General features: G+C 46.4%; 1 pseudogene; it reads right to left on the bottom strand.

Annotated features, from left to right (window-relative positions):
* Positions 1–6,484: 6,484 nt before the first annotated feature.
* Positions 6,485–7,166, bottom strand: LOC149348291 (uncharacterized; annotated as a pseudogene).
* Positions 7,167–20,018: the final 12,852 nt, after the last annotated feature.

Below are 20,018 nucleotides of genomic sequence, written 5' to 3'. Positions count from 1 at the left end.
TCCGCGAAAAACACTCCAACGCCATTGATGCAGCCACGCACAGGGTTGTTTGCAGCCCGAATGATTTTCCGCCGTCTCGAGGTAAAATGGGTAAAACGTGAAACAGAAACCCATTTCACGGTCGTATCTTTATCGCTCGCACTCTTGCCGTGTGCAGCTTGATCTGATATCCAAGACCACAGAAGGCAATTGGTTTACAAGCTTAAATTCTTCGCTTACCCTCTAAAAATCTTATTGTTTTTGTGAAAACAGAACCGAAATCTAATTTCTTGTCGGTATACGCACCGCATCTCTCACCGAATAGTATGTTGTACAATTCTCAAATAATAATTATAAGGTTGCATAGCACAACGTCTTTTTTGCGTGTGTTCGTGTTTAGAAAACTTATATGCGCCACATCAGCGTGTCATCGGCTCCGAAGCAACAGGTGCAAGGGTAGGAACGAAAAAATACTGGCTTTGTGACTGTTGCGTCGCAGCACTTATTCACGTGAATACAAACTGCAAAGGTAGAAATGGCAGATGTTAATCGCACAGAGGACCAGGCTCTTTGAGATTAATCTAAAGTGTTTCTAAGGCATGGGCGCTTCCTTGAATTCTCACACCCGTATTTCCCCCTTTATCTTCAGGACGTTTTAAAGAGAAATGTAGAACCTTTGATGAAATGTTTCTGATTTCAGCGCGTTGGACAGTAACGATCGAAAGATGGAATGGAATTGTGTAGAGCGATTCCTTTAAGGGACAGCGTATTCGTTCGATGTAGTACAGTTTGCGGGCGCCCTTAGTTCAAGAACGGCTGCTTTTCCTCGGCTTACTTGTTAGCATTAATATCTAATTGTATTGACAATATGCGTCACGGTATAACGAAAAGGAGCTTGTCAATGCTCCTGAAAACAATATACAGGAGGGTGTTGTAATGGCCTTACGCAGTACTTTTTAATTTCCGTAATTGCGAAGGAGGTGGGGGACTCCCGACATAGTTGCGGTCACTAGATGCAGGTCCCCTCAACATGCAGTTCAAAAATGAATTGACATTGTTCTGCACTTAGTCGAAAGTCAGTGTACTGAACATTGTTAGATAAAATTACGATTGTTATAGAATGGTCTATAGGCAGTATTCTATCTATAGTGTACAGTCTATAGACGAAAGGAAATTGAGGTAGTTGTAAACTGTAGTCTATAGAGAGTCTATAGACCGTCTATAGACAAAAGTAAATCGAAGCAGCTATAGACCTTGGTCTATAGAGAGTCTATAGACCGTCTATAGACGAAAAGATATTGTGGCAGCTATAGACCTTACTCTATATACCATCTATAGACGAAAGAAAATTGAAGCAGTTATAGACTTTAGTCTACAGAGAGTCTATAGACAAAAGAAAATTCAGGCAGCTATAGACCTTAGTCTATAGACCGTCTATAGACGAAAGTAAACTGAAGCAGTTATAGACTTTAGTCTATAGACAGTCTATAGACAAAAGGAAATTGAGGCAGCTATAGACCTTAGTCTATAGCGAGTCTATAGACCGTCTATAGACGAAAGGAAATTGAAGCAATTATAGACTTTAGTCTATAGACAGTCTATAGACAAAAGGAAATTGAGGCGGCTATAGACCTTAGGCTATAGCGAGACTATAGACCGTCTATAGACGAAAGGAAATGGAGGTAGTTATAGACTTCAGTCTATAGCGAGTCTATAGACCGTCTATAGACAAAAGGAAATTGAGCCAGCTATAGACTTTAGTCTATAAAGTGTCTATAGACAGTCTATAGACAAAAGGAAATTTGAGTCAGCTATAGACTTTAGTCTATAAAGTGTCTATAGACAGTCTATAGACAAAAGAAAATTGAGGCAGCTATAGACCTTAGTCTATAGAGAGTCTATAGACAGTCTATAGACGAAAGGAAAATGAGGCAGCTATAGACCTTAGTCTATAGAGGGTCTATAGACAGTCTATAGACGAAAGGAAATTGAGGCGGCTATAGACCTTTGTGTATAGAGAGTCTATAGACCGTCTATAGACAAAAGGAAATTGAAGCAGCTTTAGACTTTAGTCCATAGATTTTCTATAGACTGTCTATAGACAAAAGGAAAAGTCTATAGGATGGCTATAGAGTCTATAAAAAGTCTATAGAAAGTCTATAGACCATTTTTATAAGGGCCAAGCAGCTCAAGATTGCGAAAATAATACCGGTCTTCAAAAAAAGGCGATCCGCTTTGCCAAATAATTATCGTCCGATTGCAATTCTTCCTTTTTTTTTGACAAAATTTTAGAAAGACTAATTGAAGTAAGGTTGTCTAGTTATATTGAAAAATTTAACATATTGACAGATAGTCAACACGGCTTTCGGCGCAGACTATCTACAGATACTGCAATAGCGTCTTTCATAGATTACGTTAGGCTAACAATTGATAAAGGAATGTTCTCAGGAGCAGTTTACACAGATTTTAGCAAAGCATTTGATTCCATTGATCACTCCATCTTGTTTCACAAATTGGAATCTTATGGTACAACTGGACCTCCCCTAATGCTCTTGAAGAGCTTTCTCTGTGACCGAGAGCACATAGTCTCTATTAATGACCATACATCTAACATAGCTTTAATTAACAAGGGTGTTCCACAGGGCTCAATTCTTGGCCCTGTATTGTTTTTACTCTACATTAATGATTTACCATCCTGTTTAAAGAATTGCAATAGTATACTATACGCAGATGACTCTACCATGCTATCATCGCACTAGAACATTAATCAGCTGATTCTTAACCTACAGAATGATCTTAATTCTCTTGAGCGTTGGTGCCACATTAACCGCCTGTCCGTGAACGTCACTAAAACTTGTTTTCAGATTTTCCATCCCCCTCAGAAGTCATTGCCCATCACACCACTTCTATACCTCAATTCTGCTGCTATTTCACCGCAAGATCGAGTTTCTTTTCTTGGTGTTATCATTGACCCTCACTTAAAATTCCATCATCATGTAGCTGAAACGTGCAAAAAAATTTCTTATGGTTTACGCGCACTAATTAAAGCCCGAAGCTATTTTCCAGTCCAAACTTTATTATCTCTTTACTACGCATTCATCCACAGCCCCTTAAACTACGGTATCTCATCTTGGGGTGACGCCTATCATATTCATCTCTGGCCTTTAATAAAACTGCAAAAGCAAGCCATGTGCATCATAACCAATACCCCTCGAATGTCACCCTCCCGCATTTTGTTCATAGATTTAAACGTTGTACCTATCTCGGCCCTTTATTTTTACAACCTTGGTATCCTATTCTTTAAGATTCTTCATCATTATCTCCCGCTAAGCATATTTTCTCCCGGCACGATCATGAGCAACATCGTCACACGTTTTGCGCTGCGTAATAACTTTTTACTACCTAAGGTCAGAACTAACTACGGGAAACAATGCCTTCATTTTTCATACGTATCATTTTGGTATTCTTTGAACATAGACATCAAACAAACTTATACGCTTTTTTTATTCAAGGTGAAACTAAAGCTTTTCCTTCTTAATTTGTGATTTTTTTTGTTATGTTATTGATTCTATGTATCGCGGCATCTGTGAGTGTTTTATTTTACATTATCGTGCATTACATTGTTTGTATTTAAATATTTCAGTACTAATATTACACTATGTGCCTATATTTATTCTGTTTCGTCGCTAATTAATGTGTTGTGTATTTTATATTATGTTGCATATTGAAATTTATTTTCATGGGAGGTCCCGACCGCGGTCTTGAACCGTGGGACCTCTCCCTGTATACAATTGTAACTTTTATTGTATTACTCAAAAAACTTTCAACTTCAACTTCAACTCCTTTCCTTAAAATCATCGCAGTGTAAAACGTTTTCAACGCCAATGCAGTGAACACAATGAACGCCGATGCCCTATGGCTTCAGTGCCGCGTTTCTGGAACAACGTTCAATAAAACGGAGAGTTGAGCTAGTTTGTACATACTGCTGGGAAAAAATGTTAATGCCACCGCATGTAGCGCACATCTGTCACTACCGCTATGCAGCTTGAAGCACGACTGAGGTGTACACTGTTCGAAGAGGGCAGTGATGCGCCTTTATTATTGCTTTCCAAGCTCCCGCTCCATTGCTTTCGTAGCTTAAAGCGCCGTTAAGGTGACCACTCTTCCACGAGGGCCAGTTTGCGCCCTTTATTGCGAAAGCAATACTACTTGCACTTCCACGCCTTCGCCGTGCCGCGGCGGTGACCACCATCGTGCCGCGGCGGTGACCACCATTGACCTTCATTTGACCTTGATTGCATTAGATTGGATTAGATTGAATTAGATTGGATTGGATTGGATTGGACTGGACTGGACTGGATTGGATTAGATTACATTACATTAGATTAGATTACATTGAATTGGATAGGAGTGGATTGGATTGGAATGGAATGGATTGAATTGGATTGGATCGGATTGGTTTGGACTGGATTGTATAACCGATGCATCACCACAAGTCTACCCACAAGCACCACCACCAGCTACACTACCAGCTGTACCATGGCGTAGGTACGGATATTGCTTTCGCAATTGTCGGGCTTAACCAAGCTAAGCCACAGCGAATTTTTTTTTTGGTAATAAAGTTGTTTCCATCCATCCACCTTAGCTGCGCTTTAAGCTATGAAACCAATGGAGCGGGAGCTTGGAAAGCAAAAGGAAAGCCGCATCACTTCCCTCTTCGAACAGTGTACACCTCAGTCGTGCTTCAAGCTATGTAGCGGCAGTTACAGATGTGCGCTGCATGCGGTGGCATTAACAACGTTTTTGCAGAAACGCGGCACTGAAGCCATATGCCATCGGCGTTCATTGTGTTTATTGCGTTGGCGTTGAAAACGTTTTACACTGCGATGATTTTAAGGAAAGGAAGTGCGCATAACTGGCTCACTGGGTCAGTGGACGCCTTAATAGCGCTGGCAGTTATGTGGGGTGATGAGAGAGAGAGATGTTGGCTGCATGGGCTAGCGCTGCGACGTTGTGGCAGATACGCGGCACTACTGCAATAGGCCGCAGGGCTCACGGGGCAAGGGCACTCTGGCAATCAACCGTATACTGCCACTTGCCAGGGTGGCAGCGTGGTTGGGTTGCCTATCCATTGTCCACAACGCACTCAACGTTACAGACGCCAAGCCGCGTATATAGAGTTGCCCGATATCTCATAGCTTTCGCTCTTTAACCAGGTTCAGTAGTAGTGGAACCACAGCATTTTTAAGGCGAAAGCCTTTAATACGACATCATTGTCGACAGAAGTTTGTCAGCAGAAGCTTGCCAGCAGAGGTGTCACGCTTTTGACAGGTGTCCACCGAGATATATGCAACAGTTACTGCGTAATCTCTTTTCCTCAAATACAATTTTCATTTTCTACATTACGACCCCTAGCCGCCGCGGTGGCTCAGTGGTTATGGTGTTCAGCTGCTGACCCAAAAGACACGTCTTCGATCCCGGACGCGGCGGTTGAATTTCTTTGGAGGAGAAATTCTAGAGGCCCGTGTACTGTGCGACGTCAATGCACGTTAAAGAATCCCAGGTGGTCGAAATTTCCAGAGCCCTTCACTACGGCGTCTCTCATAGCCTTAGTTACTTTGGGACGTTAAACCCAATAAACCAACCAACCACGCGCATGCTCCTGTAAAGTCATTCGGAGAAACTAAAGACGGGTGGACAACTTCCATAGTTGCCGCCGAGTCACGAAGGGCTTTGCACCTCTTACCGTTCACACTTATCTCCTGCATATAAGGTTCCAACAACCGCATATTCTTGTCTGTCTCCCGAATCTCCTGCATATAAGGTTCCAACAACCGCATATTCTTGTCTGTCTCCCGAATTGTTGCAAACAACCTTTTTTCTACAGTTTGCCGCGATATGCCCTTCCTTTTTGCAGTGGTAGCATGTCAAAGGCCTCCGTGACTCAAACGCACGTTCGTCATCAGCGCGCTGCTTAGGAGCATCGTCAGATTTCCGTAACTCCTTTTGTTCTTCGCCCACAGCGTGCTTTAAAGCAGACGCATCTTTTCGAAAATCGCGACGCGCGAACTGTTTCCTTCCATCAGGCTTCCTTAGAGAAGCATCCCTTGTTTCCGCCTTTTCGATGCGTAATGCCCTGCTGTGCAGGTTTCGGCGAGTGTAGTATTCCTCAGCCAGCACTGCTGAGTTGTTGAGCTTAACCTCAGTAAGCCTATCCTGCAGCCAGAGCCTTACATCGTCCTGGATACTGCGGTAGAATTGTTCTAGCGCAATGCACTCTACCACCTTACCACGATAATCATAAACTCCCTCCTCCTTCAGCCATTCAACTAGGTCGAATTCATACTGGTGTGGCACCACAGGGACAGGGACAGAGACAGAGTGACAACAACACAAGCACTTGTGTTGTTGTCACTCTGTCTCTGTCCCTGTCCCTGTGGTGCCACACCAGTATGAATTCGTACCAACTCTTCCAATTTTCAACCCTTTTCAACTAGGTCGGCTTTCAGCTTAAACGCGAAGTCGATGTGCTACTCACTGCCTTTTTTCGCGTACCGGAACCTTTGCCGGAATGCCTCAGGTCACAGCTTATATTTCCTCAACAGGGCCTCTTTGACCTCTTCGTAGCTCTCGAACGCCTCCTTCGACAAACACGTTATCACGTCAGATGCTTCTCCGGGAAGCAGAGCCAGCAAATTCTGTGCCCACAGTTCTCGCTCAATGACATTCCTCTCACAGACATGCTCAAATTTTAAGAGATACTTTGCCATGTCCTCGCCGATTACGAACGGCGGCAGTTGGTCTCGGATTAATTGGCCGTCAGCCTGCACTGTCATCGAAGCTACGCCAGGCGCCGGCGAGCTTTGCCGCAGCTCCATCTCTTTTAATTTTCTAATCTCTCAGGATTCCTGTCGCTCTGCCTCTTCCCGCTGAAGGCGTTCTTGTCGCTCTTCCCGCTGAAGGCGTTCCTGTCGCTCTTCCCGCTGAAGGCGTTCTTGTCGCTCTCGATCTGCGTCTTCGCACTCACGGCGTTCACTGATCTCAGCCAAGGCCTCATTGGCTTCTTCAGCCGTTACGCCTTCCTTCCGCATGATCTCGAGAATAGCATGCTTTCGTTTCGCACGGCCTACGGTAAGGCCTAACTGTTCACAAATTTCGACGACTTCCTTCCCTTTAAGGCTCTCCATCGCGCACAATAGTCTCTTGCAGCTTGCCCTTTTAGAATTCCCTAGCGGTTCACTGCTATAGAGCTACTAGCACTACACACAAAAGTAATTTTTTCCAACACCGCCTCGTTTACTCCCTCTGCACCACTTTCGTTTCAAAGCGCTCCGACTTGGCTCGAAACTGCAAAGCTCTCTCCAGAGCAACACACACCCCTACTCTAAACTACAATCACGTGTGCTAGAGCAGCCTGGCGAATTGAGGGGAAAACATCCATCCACTGTTGAGGGGATGGATGCTTTGAGGGGAAAGCTGCCATCCACTGTTGGGACGGGTGGCCGAGCCAGGAAACGGTCGAGGCGACGGTGAGCCAAAAGACGTTTATGTACACTATGTACAAGGGCTTTTACATGGTAGTTACAAGGGCCAAGAGCAACACGCGTGCTAGCACAAGAAAGAATGGCGGCCCCGACGGCGAGCGTAGCTCCGGCGTGATGGCTCTTCTGCTGCCCTTCTGCTGCTCGGGTTCAGCGCGTCTCCGTTTTTAAAGCCGCCGGTGTCCGTTGAGGCAGCCAGCCGTTCAAATCCTCCAATCAGGTCACGGCACTGGCCACCGTTCAAATTGGACGAATGGTCGAGAGGCGCCCGGCAGTTCAAGGCTTGCAGTCAGGAACGGGCGGCCGTCGAAGCGCCGCAGGTGTGCGAGCCTACGGAGAGGAGGGGGAGGAGGAAGGGTCCGCGCCAGGCGCCGGCGAGGCGGGATGATTCACGCTGCAAGCCGCGACATGTCCGAGAGAGTCCGGGCCTGCGTTGAGCGACGGCGGGCGCGCAGCGCTGGTTTCCAGAGAGGCCAGCCAGCGAAATGCCGGCGCCGGCAGAACAACGTTCCAAGAAAGAAGAAGACTACAAAAGAATGCCATGTTTACTGAGGTTTAGAAGAAGTAGAAAGCAGCGACGCATCAGCGTCTTGCATTTAAGGAACTTTTTTTTTTCACCACTGCGGTTTTTGTGACGGAGCGACGTTAAACCGGAAAGGGCATTACAGCACCGTATCGGAAGCATATTGCCACCTGCAATGGCTTAGCCAAACCGTATCTACAAGACCCGTACCGGCCGCTGATCACCGCTACGGCAGCCGTGCCCAAGTTGGCAACAGTACAGCCTACTGGGATTCACAAATTGAAACTCTACGGCGGCAAACACAGGCTTGGATGGGTAGGGAAATCTCAGTGTTTGCGAGGGCACAGGTCTGTAACATATTTTTGTTTGCAAAGCTCGCGTATGTCCTTCAAGTCCTGCATTGTGCGAGGAGGAAGGTGCAAGCAATAGACAGAATATTTGCAACATTCGTGTCGCGCTCTCAATGGGAGCCCATGAGGCGTGACAACTTGTTCCTTCCCTTAGAGGGTAGTGGAGTGGCCCTTGTTCACCTGTTCGTGCATCAACTTGTTTCCAGTTTTTTCTTTGTCAAATCGGCAAACCACCCGTTTCTGGTAGCTGTGCTCATTAGGCGGCTTAGTTTTCATTTGCCTTACTTATTCGCACCGACTGTGCAGGCTCGTGAGGGGACTTTATGGGGATTTCTTAAGGAGGTTGCTGACACTTTCAATTTACTTACTGTGCGCTTCTCTTTAGATTACCTCTATAGCCTCTCGAGAAAACAAATGCCCCAGCCTCTCACTGAGTCTTTGTTCCCTACACCATTGTATCGGCAGCTTTATCTGGGGTCTTTGGACATCAGTGTTCTAAAGCGTGTTAGGCGGATGTGCATTCAGGCAGCCGCTAAAACGTTCTTTTTCAAACTACACACAGCGACGCTGCCTGTCAAGACATTTCTTAATGACAAGGGGATGTTTGTACCCTGGAATGTGAATTGCCGTCTATGTAACGTGCCTGAGACAATTGAGCGTCGCTTCATCCTGTGCCGTGATGCCATGTTCTTTTGGGACATACTACAACGAACTCTTAAGAAGGACATTGAAATTACACCATTCACTATTAGATTTGGTCGGGCTGTGCCCGCTCGTCTCTGCTAATCTTTGTGGACGTTTTGTGATGATCGGTGTTGAACATTTCTGTTCAAATAACCTGCGCTGCAACATGGTGGTATGATTACGGCGGTGGGTGCGGCTCTGCCGGTGCCGCACCCGGTCTCAACACCTGAATGTTCTCCTGGCATTCCGTCAGGCCCAGCTCAGCTGGTCATACCTGCTGTGCAAGCCCTACCTGCTGCCTCACACCTAGTGCCCTGCAGCCACGCTCCTGCTCCAGCTGCATCAGGACCAGCATATCCAGACCCCCATGGACATCGCACCCCTGAAGCTTCCAATTTAAGCCGTGATCTGCCGCTACCTTCAGGTCAGGATGATTTCTCTGATTCGTCAGATTGTTCTACCATCATCTACATCGACACTACTGCGCAGTCCGGAGAAGGGTCTGAGAAATTCTTTCATGTGCCTTCAAAGCGTCGTCGCAGCTCAAAGCGGTCACTTTTGAGTGTAGACACTCCGAACGTAGCCCAAACACCTAGGCACAACCTTACAGTTGTCATCAAGCCAGTGGATTCTGGACACCGCATTTCCCGCTTTAATCCCATGACATTGAGACAAGGATTTGAATCTGTGGCTACAGACTGTGTTCTTCAAGTTCGTCCCAACGATTGTCTAAACCTTCTGGCAGTTGACACCCGTACAGCGCACGCTACAGAACGCCTTCTGCAAATAACAAGCATAGCTGGAGTTGCCGTTTAAGCCTATGAGCCCCGTTCCAGCAACTGCGGTGTTGGTGTCATCAAGGGAGTCCCCCTGGATCTTCCTCAATCAGAGATTTACTCTGCGCTGCTACAGAGAGCTCCAATCAAATCTGTCCGCCCGCTTCGCAATTCAGAAAACATCCGGATTGTATTTGCGACAGAATCTGCGCCGCAGTACGTCATTCTCGGCTATACAAGATACCGTGTGTACGAGTAGATTCAAAAACCACGCCAATGCACCAAATGTCGGCGCTTCGGCCATGTGGCTAGCGCTTGTCGACTTGCCTTGCGCTGCTCCCGTTTTAGTGGGAGCCATGGCCGAAATGAATGTGCAAGTGATTGACCCCTTTGTTCAAACTGCGGGAAGCAGCATGAGGCGACGTTTATCCATTGCACTGCCTATCAAAAGGAGAAGATCATCCACAAATACAAGAACTCCAATAATACAGATTATAAGACAACAAAATCTGCTTTAATTGAGCAAAATAAAATCCGGGGAAGTCGCAGAAGAAAAAAATCATCGCCGGGGGAGAAAGCTCCTAACAATCGGATAAAGATAAAGCGAGTCACCTGCGCATTGAGGACGTAGTTGAGTTCCCTCCTCTTTCAGAGCGCCAAAACGTTGAGCCACCTCCGATAGCGAGTACAAGTCTGAATACTCCACGGCAGCCGCAGTATGCACCCTGGAACCATTCGCGCGAAGGATCTATTCGCCAAAACTCCGACGGTACCAGTTCCCTACTGTGCTCGCTTGTTGAGGCCATCCGCGCTTTGCTTACACCACTCTCCTCGCCGGTGGCACAGGCCATCCTTATAATCCTTGACTTCATTTCTCCTCTACTTGCACAATGGCAGTAGCAGTGAATAGACCAGCTACTCTCCCTAGCGTGCAAAGCATCCGTAACACGGCAACCATCTTTCAATGGAATGCCTGCAGCCTGCGTCCACGATTGTCTGATTTCCGACAATCTGTCTCAAAATACCGTTTCCCGATTGTTGCCATTTCAGAATCTCGTCTGCGTACTACCATTCGTCTTTCCGGCTATATCGTTCAGAACTCGATGACCGGCACTGACATCAGCAGAGTTCTTTTTGCTGTTCGGAAAGACGTCACCTCCATCCCACATCCGATACCTGCCGACTCACGGAATGAATATGTTGCAGCCACCGTCAAGATCATGAATTTGTCATTCACAGTGATCGTCGGTTACATACCCCTGCGTGTCACATTTGACGTTGACCGCCTTCAGGATAAAGTACGTAGTACTCCTGCACCACACATCATAACGGGCGACTTCAATGCACACCATCCTGCTTGGGGAGGCACGAGATCAACAGCCAGAGGACAACAGTTATTTGATTTTGCACAGTGCAACAATTTAACGTTCCTGAACAACGGCCAGGCAACGTTTTATCAAAGTGCAAGGTCCAGTGCCCTTGGCATTTCTATGATTTCTGCGCATCTGTCGTCTACAGCAACATGGAATGTAGACATAGAATCTCATGGCAGCGATCATCTACCTACGTACATTAAGGTTGGTGGTGCTTTTTAAGTTCCGAGCGGCGTAAGGTACGCTACACGAATTGGGATGTTTTCTCTGACACAGTAGAGAAATTGAAGCTCTCCCACCTTCATTATGAAAACTTTATTGATGCTGTAGCACGTGCTAAAACGACCAGCACTAAAGTTATAACCCTACCAACAGTGTACTCAAGTGTAGATGCTGAATATGAGCGACTTCGAGCAATTCGCCGCAGAGCAGATAGACGAGCACGCAGGACCAATAACAGAGAAGACATCAGCGTTGCTAGGCGTGCACAGAAACATGTTCAGCGCCATTTGGACAAACTCGCAAGACGGGAATGGCGATCTTTCTGCGCAAAGCTTGATCCCAGAAAGCCTCTTTCGAAGATTTGGAGCATTGTGCGCAGCTTCAATAGTCAGCCGGCGCATTAAGTCATTTGAGTGCGTAGCTGTGAATGCGAATATTTCTCGTCTCGACGCAGTGGAGGCTTTCTGTTCTAAGATAATTGCTCGTTCATCAGCCGTATCGATACCACTATCTCCCCAAAGCTTTATCTCTTCACCTAACACCGCCCTCCTTGACGAACCGTTCACTATGGATGAACTTCATGCGGCTCTGGCAACTATCAATAAAAGATCCTGCCCTGGACCAGATGGCATAAGCTACAATACCCTCTCTCACCTGACAACTAGCGCCAAGATTCAACTCCTCGCAGTTTATAACAGCTCCTGGGAGTTCGGCCCCCTTGAAACGTGTTGGAAGTGTGCGCGTGTCATACCTATCCTCAAGCCTGGAAAACCATCAACTGACTTAAACACCTATCGTCCTATAGACCTTCTAAGTTGCGTCGGGAAGTTGATGGAGAAAATGGTTCACTCCCGTTTAACCTGGGACGTGACGAACAGGGGAATTTATCCTCCGACCATGTCTGGTTTTCGAAAAGGACTCAGCGGCATTGACAATGTTATTGCCCTTGACAATTGTGTCAAACGCAGCAAATCAGTGTAGTCTATGACCATTGCAGTGTTTGTTGACGTGAAGGGAGCATTTGACAATGTCACACTTGAGGCAATTCACTCAGCTTTACAATCAATTGGCATTACTGGACGAATGTATAACTGGCTGCGCGACTATCTTCACGAAAGATCGATTTTTATGTCAACAAGTGAAGGTGGCACAGCTCCGCATCAAATATCTCGCGGAGTACCTCAGGAGGGTATACTAAGTCCCACCCTTTTCAATCTTTCACTTGTTGGCTTGGAAAAATGCTTGCCACCGACAGTTGAAATCTCCCTTTATGCAGATGACATCTGTATATGGTGTTCCGGACGCAACAGGCGTATTGTGCATGCCCGTCTACAGAGGGCAATAGGCTGCATTGAATCATTCTTAAGCAAGCGCGTTCTCGCCATGTCATCTAGTAAAAGCTCAGCAATTGCATTTTCAAGGCGTGATCTTTCGCGCTACGTGCCGAAAGTGGCCGGTACTCCAATAACGTACGTCACAACCCATAAATTTCTGGGGGTAACGTATGACAGGTCACTGTCATGGTCCCCACATGTGCGACAGATGAAAGTCAAGCCCTGCTCTTACGCTTCTATTATCAGTATGCTCTCCACCAGCAGAAGAGCCTGTTCAACACCATCATTACTTCGAATGTATGGAGCGCTCTTTGAAGGCCTTCTGTGCTACAGTCTCCCAGCTCTGGAGGGTATTTCGCGAACAAATATTAAAATCCTTGAAGCCATGCAAGCTAAAGCCTTGCGAATCTGTCTCGGCCTTCCCAAAAACACCTCCACAATGGGTACTCTAGCTGAGAGCAGACGTCTATCGGCATCAGTGCTCTTAACGCAGGAGCTCCTTCGTGCCCAGGTGCGGTTTGTGGCTCGTTTACCAAACCATCCATTCGCTGAGTACTGCATGGAGGAAATTTCTAACATTCTCCCATCACAGTACCAGCGTCCTGTCACAACCTCCACCGCACCTTGGAGGTATGCAGCATGGCAAATTAAGATCATAATCCCTGGCATTGAAAGAAAAACAAACACCCCCAATCCTGCACTTAAATACTTTGCGCTTGAGCACATTCATAGTTGCTACAATGCGTACCGTCACATCTACACTGGTGGCTCGGTCAAGTCCTTATCATCTGCGATTGGCGTCTGGATTCCGTCAACGTGCGCCACAATTTCAGCGATACTCAGTCACCGCACCTCGACTACTGCTACCGAGCTGGCTGCTCTGCGTGTTGCATTTACTTACATCCTAAACAACCGCCAACAGTGTGGGTTATCTTCAGTGACTCTCGGGCTGCACTACAGGCTATAAATTCACCAGGAAGGCTTCAGGAGCACATCGTCGATGACTTGAATAGGTTACACACCGAGGCCTGTGAGTTACGTCACCGTATTGTGCTTTAGCGGTTACCCGGTCACTGTGGCCTCGCAGGCAATGATCGTGCTGACGGTGCAGCAAGATCGGCGCATGGCGACACCTCCTTGTTCCAACCGATACCCTTTTCTCGTAGTGATGGCTCGAGACTGCTCGCTACAAAAGCTGGCAGACGCAACGCTCTTTGTAGTGTGATCCGCGGCGTCAATAGAGACCCCTCTTTCGCATTGACCCCGCTTGTGAATTCCGCATGCCCCACAATTTAAATAGACGTGACTGCAATTGCCTGCACCGAATTCGGCTGGACGTTGCCTTTAATAAATTCTATCTTTATAAAATTGGTATATCAAGTAGCCCTCTGTGCCCGACATGTGGTGTGCGCGAAGATATTTAACACTTGATCCGCCACTGCCATATCTTTAATACTCACCGCAAGGCACTGTTAGGTGCTTTAGGACTTCGTCAGGACGACCCCGTGCACCTGGAGCATGTCCTTGGATCCTGAACTCATGCGACTTCAGCTGAGCGAGGGACAAAAGCTTTCTTAGTTTTTCTAAGGGACACGGGTTTAGTGGACATACTTTGATAGTCACCTAAGGGACACGGTTTTAGTGACATACTTGTGTGTATGTGTGTGTGAGAGTGTGAGTGTTGAGTATTTTTGATATCACCTTTTTTCTTTTTTTCTCTCTCTCTCTCTCTCTTTCACCCTCTTCTTTCACCCTCATCTGGAGTAGCATGCCAGGCCTATAACCAGGCAGACCTCTCCATTATTCATTAAAGTCTCCCTCCTCCTCCCCCTCCCATTAGATTTCTGCCTGTTGGCAAAAACTCTGTTGTGCCTTGTGATCTGTTTGTGTTGATGGGACTATTCAGTCTTTGGTAAAGCCGTATGATGGACAGACATGCCGAGCCACCAAGATCGTCCAAATCTGTGTTCCGTGAACAGTGTGCTTTGGTGAGGAGTGTATATGCTGCAGGCGAAGAACCTCTAAGCTGGCTGCCGTGCCTAGATGCATGTGTGTGCCTCCCTGAATTTCGATGTTGTGCTGGGGATGCAGTGTTGAGTTAGGGCTATGGCGGGCTCGTATTAAGCAGCCCGGTAACTTGAGACGCGAACAAGTTTGATTGAAGTTTTCCCCGTTTTTACGGAAGTTCTTCCATGGAATAAAGAAAAAAAAAGCAGCCGTCGCCTTGAGATAGAGCGCCCGCCTCGGCTGCGGGAGGTTGCGGGTTCGACTCCCGCTACCGCCAGCCCAGCCAGTCGGTTTTTTACTCATATGGGTACCAGCGTCACCCCCGGTCAGGCGCTCGGCTCTCTCGGGGATGTGAGACGATTGGAAAAAGGAGCCCGCGCCTGCAAATCCCGTCGCCAGTTGTGAGCATCCTTCGTCGTCGTTGCAGCCGTAGTTAGTATAGTTAGTGTCGCCGTTGTAGTTAACTGTTAACGCCCCCCTGAACCCACGAGCGGTTGCGCCCGGTGATGTGCTCAGTGCCGGCCACCAGCTCCACATGCTTGGCGACGTGTCTTCACGGGTGGCTCGTCAACGGGGCTCCTTCTTTTAAAATTTTGCTCATATAACTGTTACTTTTTGAAGGCCTCTTGCTGTGGGCCATTCCCACTCGGGCAAGCACACGTGCCGAATACATCTTCAGTAAGACTGATAGCAGTACTACCACAACTCATTGCATGCATTAAAGCTCATGGGGATATCGCTTCAAGAAAATGTTCACGGGTGAGGAATGGCGTCGATGTCACTGAGGAGCGCATTCCACCGAACAATGATGACTCGCGGATAATAAAGTGCTGGCGAAGTTGTTAAATGGAGGGGTAAAGAGGAGCGACTACCGTGGTGGATGATCAATACAAGGCCGCTGGTAAAAATTGGGCCACTGAGTCCCATGTCGCAGCCGCCGCACTATTCTGGGCAATGTCGGTTCACGTCATGACCTCAGGGGGCCAAACTGTGCAACATTCCGTTTCTTGTATCGTCGCTATGGTAGTCAACACACAGGCACTTTGTACGCAGCTGTGTAGATTGGTTTGGTTAGGTTTTATGAGGTTTAATGTCGCGAAGCGACTAAGGCTATGAGGGACGCCGTAGTGAAGAACTCCGGAAATTTCGACCGCCTGGGGTTCTTTAACGGGCACTAACTTCGCACAGTACACTGGCCTCCAGAATTTCGCCTGCACTGCGTACATTGGAAAGTTGTCTGTTTTTTTGAGAGTGCGCTCCACATAGTACTCATTTCGGTGTTGCTCGCTAGTCCAGAAATGTTGATGGTGTAACTGGAGAGTATTTAATGTTTTGAAGCCTTCCCACTAAATATTTCATGAAAATAAAGGACTTACCGCATGTGCTTCAGCATTGTCACGAAAGCTAATTTAGCGGCTTAATTTTAGGTGAATGACGTTGGGTGCAGATCTGTAAATATTTTTTCTGCTTTGTAATCTTTCAGTCTTGCAATCTTTTACTTCCACAATTATTTCCTGTCCACAAACTTTTCAAACCGCATTGGTAGAACTGGTTATTGCTCCTCGCCAGTGGACATCTAGCTGCGCCCAGAGATGCCGATGCGCAGTTTCGAGTAACTGTTGTTTTGATCTCGGTTATTGCCCCTCCTTTTTTATTGTAGAACAGAGAGAAACGGCATGGTTTGGCATACAATACACTCAAAATTCATTTTTAAGGCGGAATCCTTTAATGCCTCATCGTTGTAAGCAGGAGTTGTCAACAGGAATGTGACGCTTTTCAATTGGTCGAAACGGCTGTGACGTCATAGTGCGCGAATTTCAAACGGGGTCAATTGTACTTTGGCTACTAACCATGCAACCAATTAAAGGGATCGTTTAGTGATTCTCCAAGTAAGTGGGACTGAATTTAGTTAATTGTTTAATTACCCAATTAGCCTAATTATCCATTCTAATAGGGCCAGATACATAAATAAAACCGAGTAGGAGACTGGTCGAGTTCGGGAATCGAACCCAGGTCTCCGGAGTGCGAGTCTAGCACTCTAACCACTCCGCCATGCCAGCTCTTTTTTTTTGTGTTTATTGCCCCGCCATGCGAGCTCGATCATTTGGAATGAACAAAAGCACGTCTAGTCAATACGGTGTCTTCGTTCGCTCTCATCCTCCTCCCTTCCAATTACGGCGAGGTTTAGGTGTCCACCCAGATATGCGAGACAGATACATTTCCTTTCCTCAAAAACCAATTTACCGACGAGCAAGGCGTAGATCCGAACGGGTGATGGCGTTCTGTGGACTCCCTGGCAGCGTTGCAAGACGCCGTCGCGTTTCACTCTTAGAGGCGAAGCCTAACATCTTAACAACGCATCAATGGCACAAGCAGCAACACCGCGCCTAAGGCTTTCGCCTCACCGCACTTTAGGTCAACAAAGTGCCCCCCTGAATTTTACACAATCGCGCCCCTTCGCCACGGTGTAAAACTCGCGTGTTTACCACATCGAGAACCATTTCGCACGTTGGCTCTGGTGAAAACGTCAATGGGTTGACCCAGTGTCAATAATATGATTCAGCCTTCTTTAAAGATGTGCGTGAAGAAATGAAGTAAGCGATGTGTTCGAGATAGTGCTACCACACTAGAAAGTAAGAAAACAGTGATTGAAAATAAACCTTCGCTAGAATCTATTCCATCGAAAGAGGAACCGAACATGTGCCGTAGCGTGGAGCTAATAATTTTACAATGTCTAGATATTTCCAGTTGGCATAAAATCTTTCAAAGGCAGTTCAATAGTTTTCGGACGGAAGAATTAGTCTACGTGATGAAATAATAAGCTCTTTCTTGATATTGTTTCGTCAAAAGCACGGCCAGAGTAGGTAGCGATGCGATTATAATAATATCATTGTGATTATTGCTAGTCATTGGCTCAACGATCGCAATGTCCTCTTTATAAACCGGGTTAGCAAGTTGGTGCAGAGGGTGGTAATGGTAAAATGGAATGGAATAAATTGATACCTTTTTTTAAAATCAATCTGGTCACAAGCATCCGAACACAGCGGTGCTAAGCACGAAATTCTGCAAAAGAACGTAGGAAGTAATTAGTGAATGCTTCTGGAAAAAGGCTGAGTCGGCCTGGTTGATTAATCTTGATGAATACTACGTAACAGCGCTGAGCCGACGCATGTGTGAAAGAAAAGAACGCATGTTGTTGTTGTTGTTGTTCTCTAGATGCAATAGTTCAATAGTTTTCAGACGGAAGAATTAGTCTACGTGACTAAGTGAATTACGTGAATTAGTCTACGTGAATTAGTCTAGATGGATGTGTCGGTCTTCCCTTCCGTCTCTTCTGTTAGCACTGTTGTGTCGTATCCGTGAAGTGAATGTTTCTCATTGCAAAACTCATTCAACAGCATATTTTAGAACTCCGCTGCCTGATTATGAGGGGAAATGATTTCTTCCCGTGAAATGGGAAGCAGCGACTAAAAGGGCTAACTGCTCGGCAAATGAGAGAGTTATCTGCGTTGCCCATGGCCGTAAGAGCTGAGTGAACCGTAGAGTGAATGTGATTGTCGGATCGTAGTGGCGAGATCTGATTAAGCAACGGCCTGAAATGTGGGGTGAAAATGGATTTCTACGTACGAAACATGCAGCTAGGGCTTTTAGGTAACCTCTTTGCAGACTGTTGCCAAGCAACGGAGTTTGTTTTTCAACCGTGTAGAGTAGCACTTGCGACAACTTTGAAGCTCTGTATCTGCGTACGACAAGGTGAAATCTTGTCCTTACCTTTCGAGAGCTTTGGGTCTTTATGGGTGCCGTAATGGCTGCCTATTTAGGTGAGAAGAAAACCCCCATATTTTTTTTACTTTTAGTAAAGGCGGTGTGCTGGGCTTCGACTTTGTGGAACACGTGGCACACGGGACCAAACAGAGTACATGCACAAAGTGACAGTTCTCTTCCCATAGATAGCTTTGTCTTTGGCAACTGATTGCGCCGGTTTCGTGTGATGGCCTACTTAAACGCAGACGGCGACCACCCCAAATAAGGCCCCAGAATAGGCCGTGCAAGAACCGATAGCCTACGAGTGTGATTCTTTGTGCTACACTTGTACAAGTGTGGTCCTTCTGGCACCTTCCAAAAATGGAGACGACTCTAGCCTCCGATGAAACTGGATAGCCAGAGTGTAACACCTTGATGACGCACTATGTCGCAGTACCTGCTCACCATATGCCCCAGTTGTATGGTGTCTGGTATGACTGAACTGATTTTTTCATCACGATCGATGTGAACAGGAGAGGGGGAGCCTCAGTGTGCTTGGCAACGTCTCGAGAAGACGACCAGCTTCGTCGGGGCCCAAACAAAGGCAGACCTTCTCAGCAGCGACCAGCTAATTAATGAACGTCTCGTTGGAGCAAAGACAAGGTATCAGAAATAATATGAAGTTAAAACTAAAATCTCAGGCTTGGTACAACTTACATGACCTTTGACTGGGAGAGAAATGTGTTCTTAACGTAGTAGCCTGAAATGCAAAGTAATTTTTTTCGGCAGTCAGTGTGCTTTCGCGGTCTATTCATTAAGTGTGTATATCGGTTCTTTCCTTACTGTGAAGTTATTCTGCTAAGTTTTGGTAAGTGTCGAGCAAACGATTGCACGAAAGAATTGATTTCTATCCTCTATCGTTGCAAATGTACTAGTCTATGCACCTTTGCGTGCACCAAAGTGACAAAATTTCAAAAGTACATAAAATGCCCGCTCGCGTGGCCAAGGAAGTATCTTTCGTTTGTAACTGTCCAAGATATTGCCCTTTAATACATCATTCCAGAAAAAAGGGCACTTTTGTTATTGGGTAAATTGCCACCACTGTGTCGTGCTAGATATAACTGAGCATTAATTCACCATATGCAAGGACGCAATCCTCTTCTGGAATACCATACAGCTGACATTGGAAAAGCGAATTCATTTGTCTTCTGTCACTATAATACTTCACAGCGCGGCAGTACGACCAAGTACACAAAGACGTGTTCTTTCTTATTGAACTGCTCATGCTGCTGAGAACTGGTTTGATGTGGCGACATTGGAACCAGTGGTTTCAAGGTCCATTTTAATCTTAACGATATGTATGGCCGAAAGAACATCAAAACGGAAGTATATCTTTCCTTGGTGACCTCTTGGTGACTTCATCAACCACTCCTCCACTCTACTGTTTTCTGCCTGAATGTGTTTTGTTTCTAGCTGGCTATGGAA

Source organism: Amblyomma mixtum, chromosome 4 (genome assembly GCF_055824585.1).
Source record: "Amblyomma mixtum isolate Tamu chromosome 4, ASM5582458v1, whole genome shotgun sequence".
In the NCBI taxonomy this organism is placed as follows: Eukaryota; Metazoa; Arthropoda; class Arachnida; order Ixodida; family Ixodidae; genus Amblyomma; species Amblyomma mixtum.
Note: the sequence above shows the minus strand (reverse complement) of the source record. Positions and strands in the feature narration are given on the sequence as shown.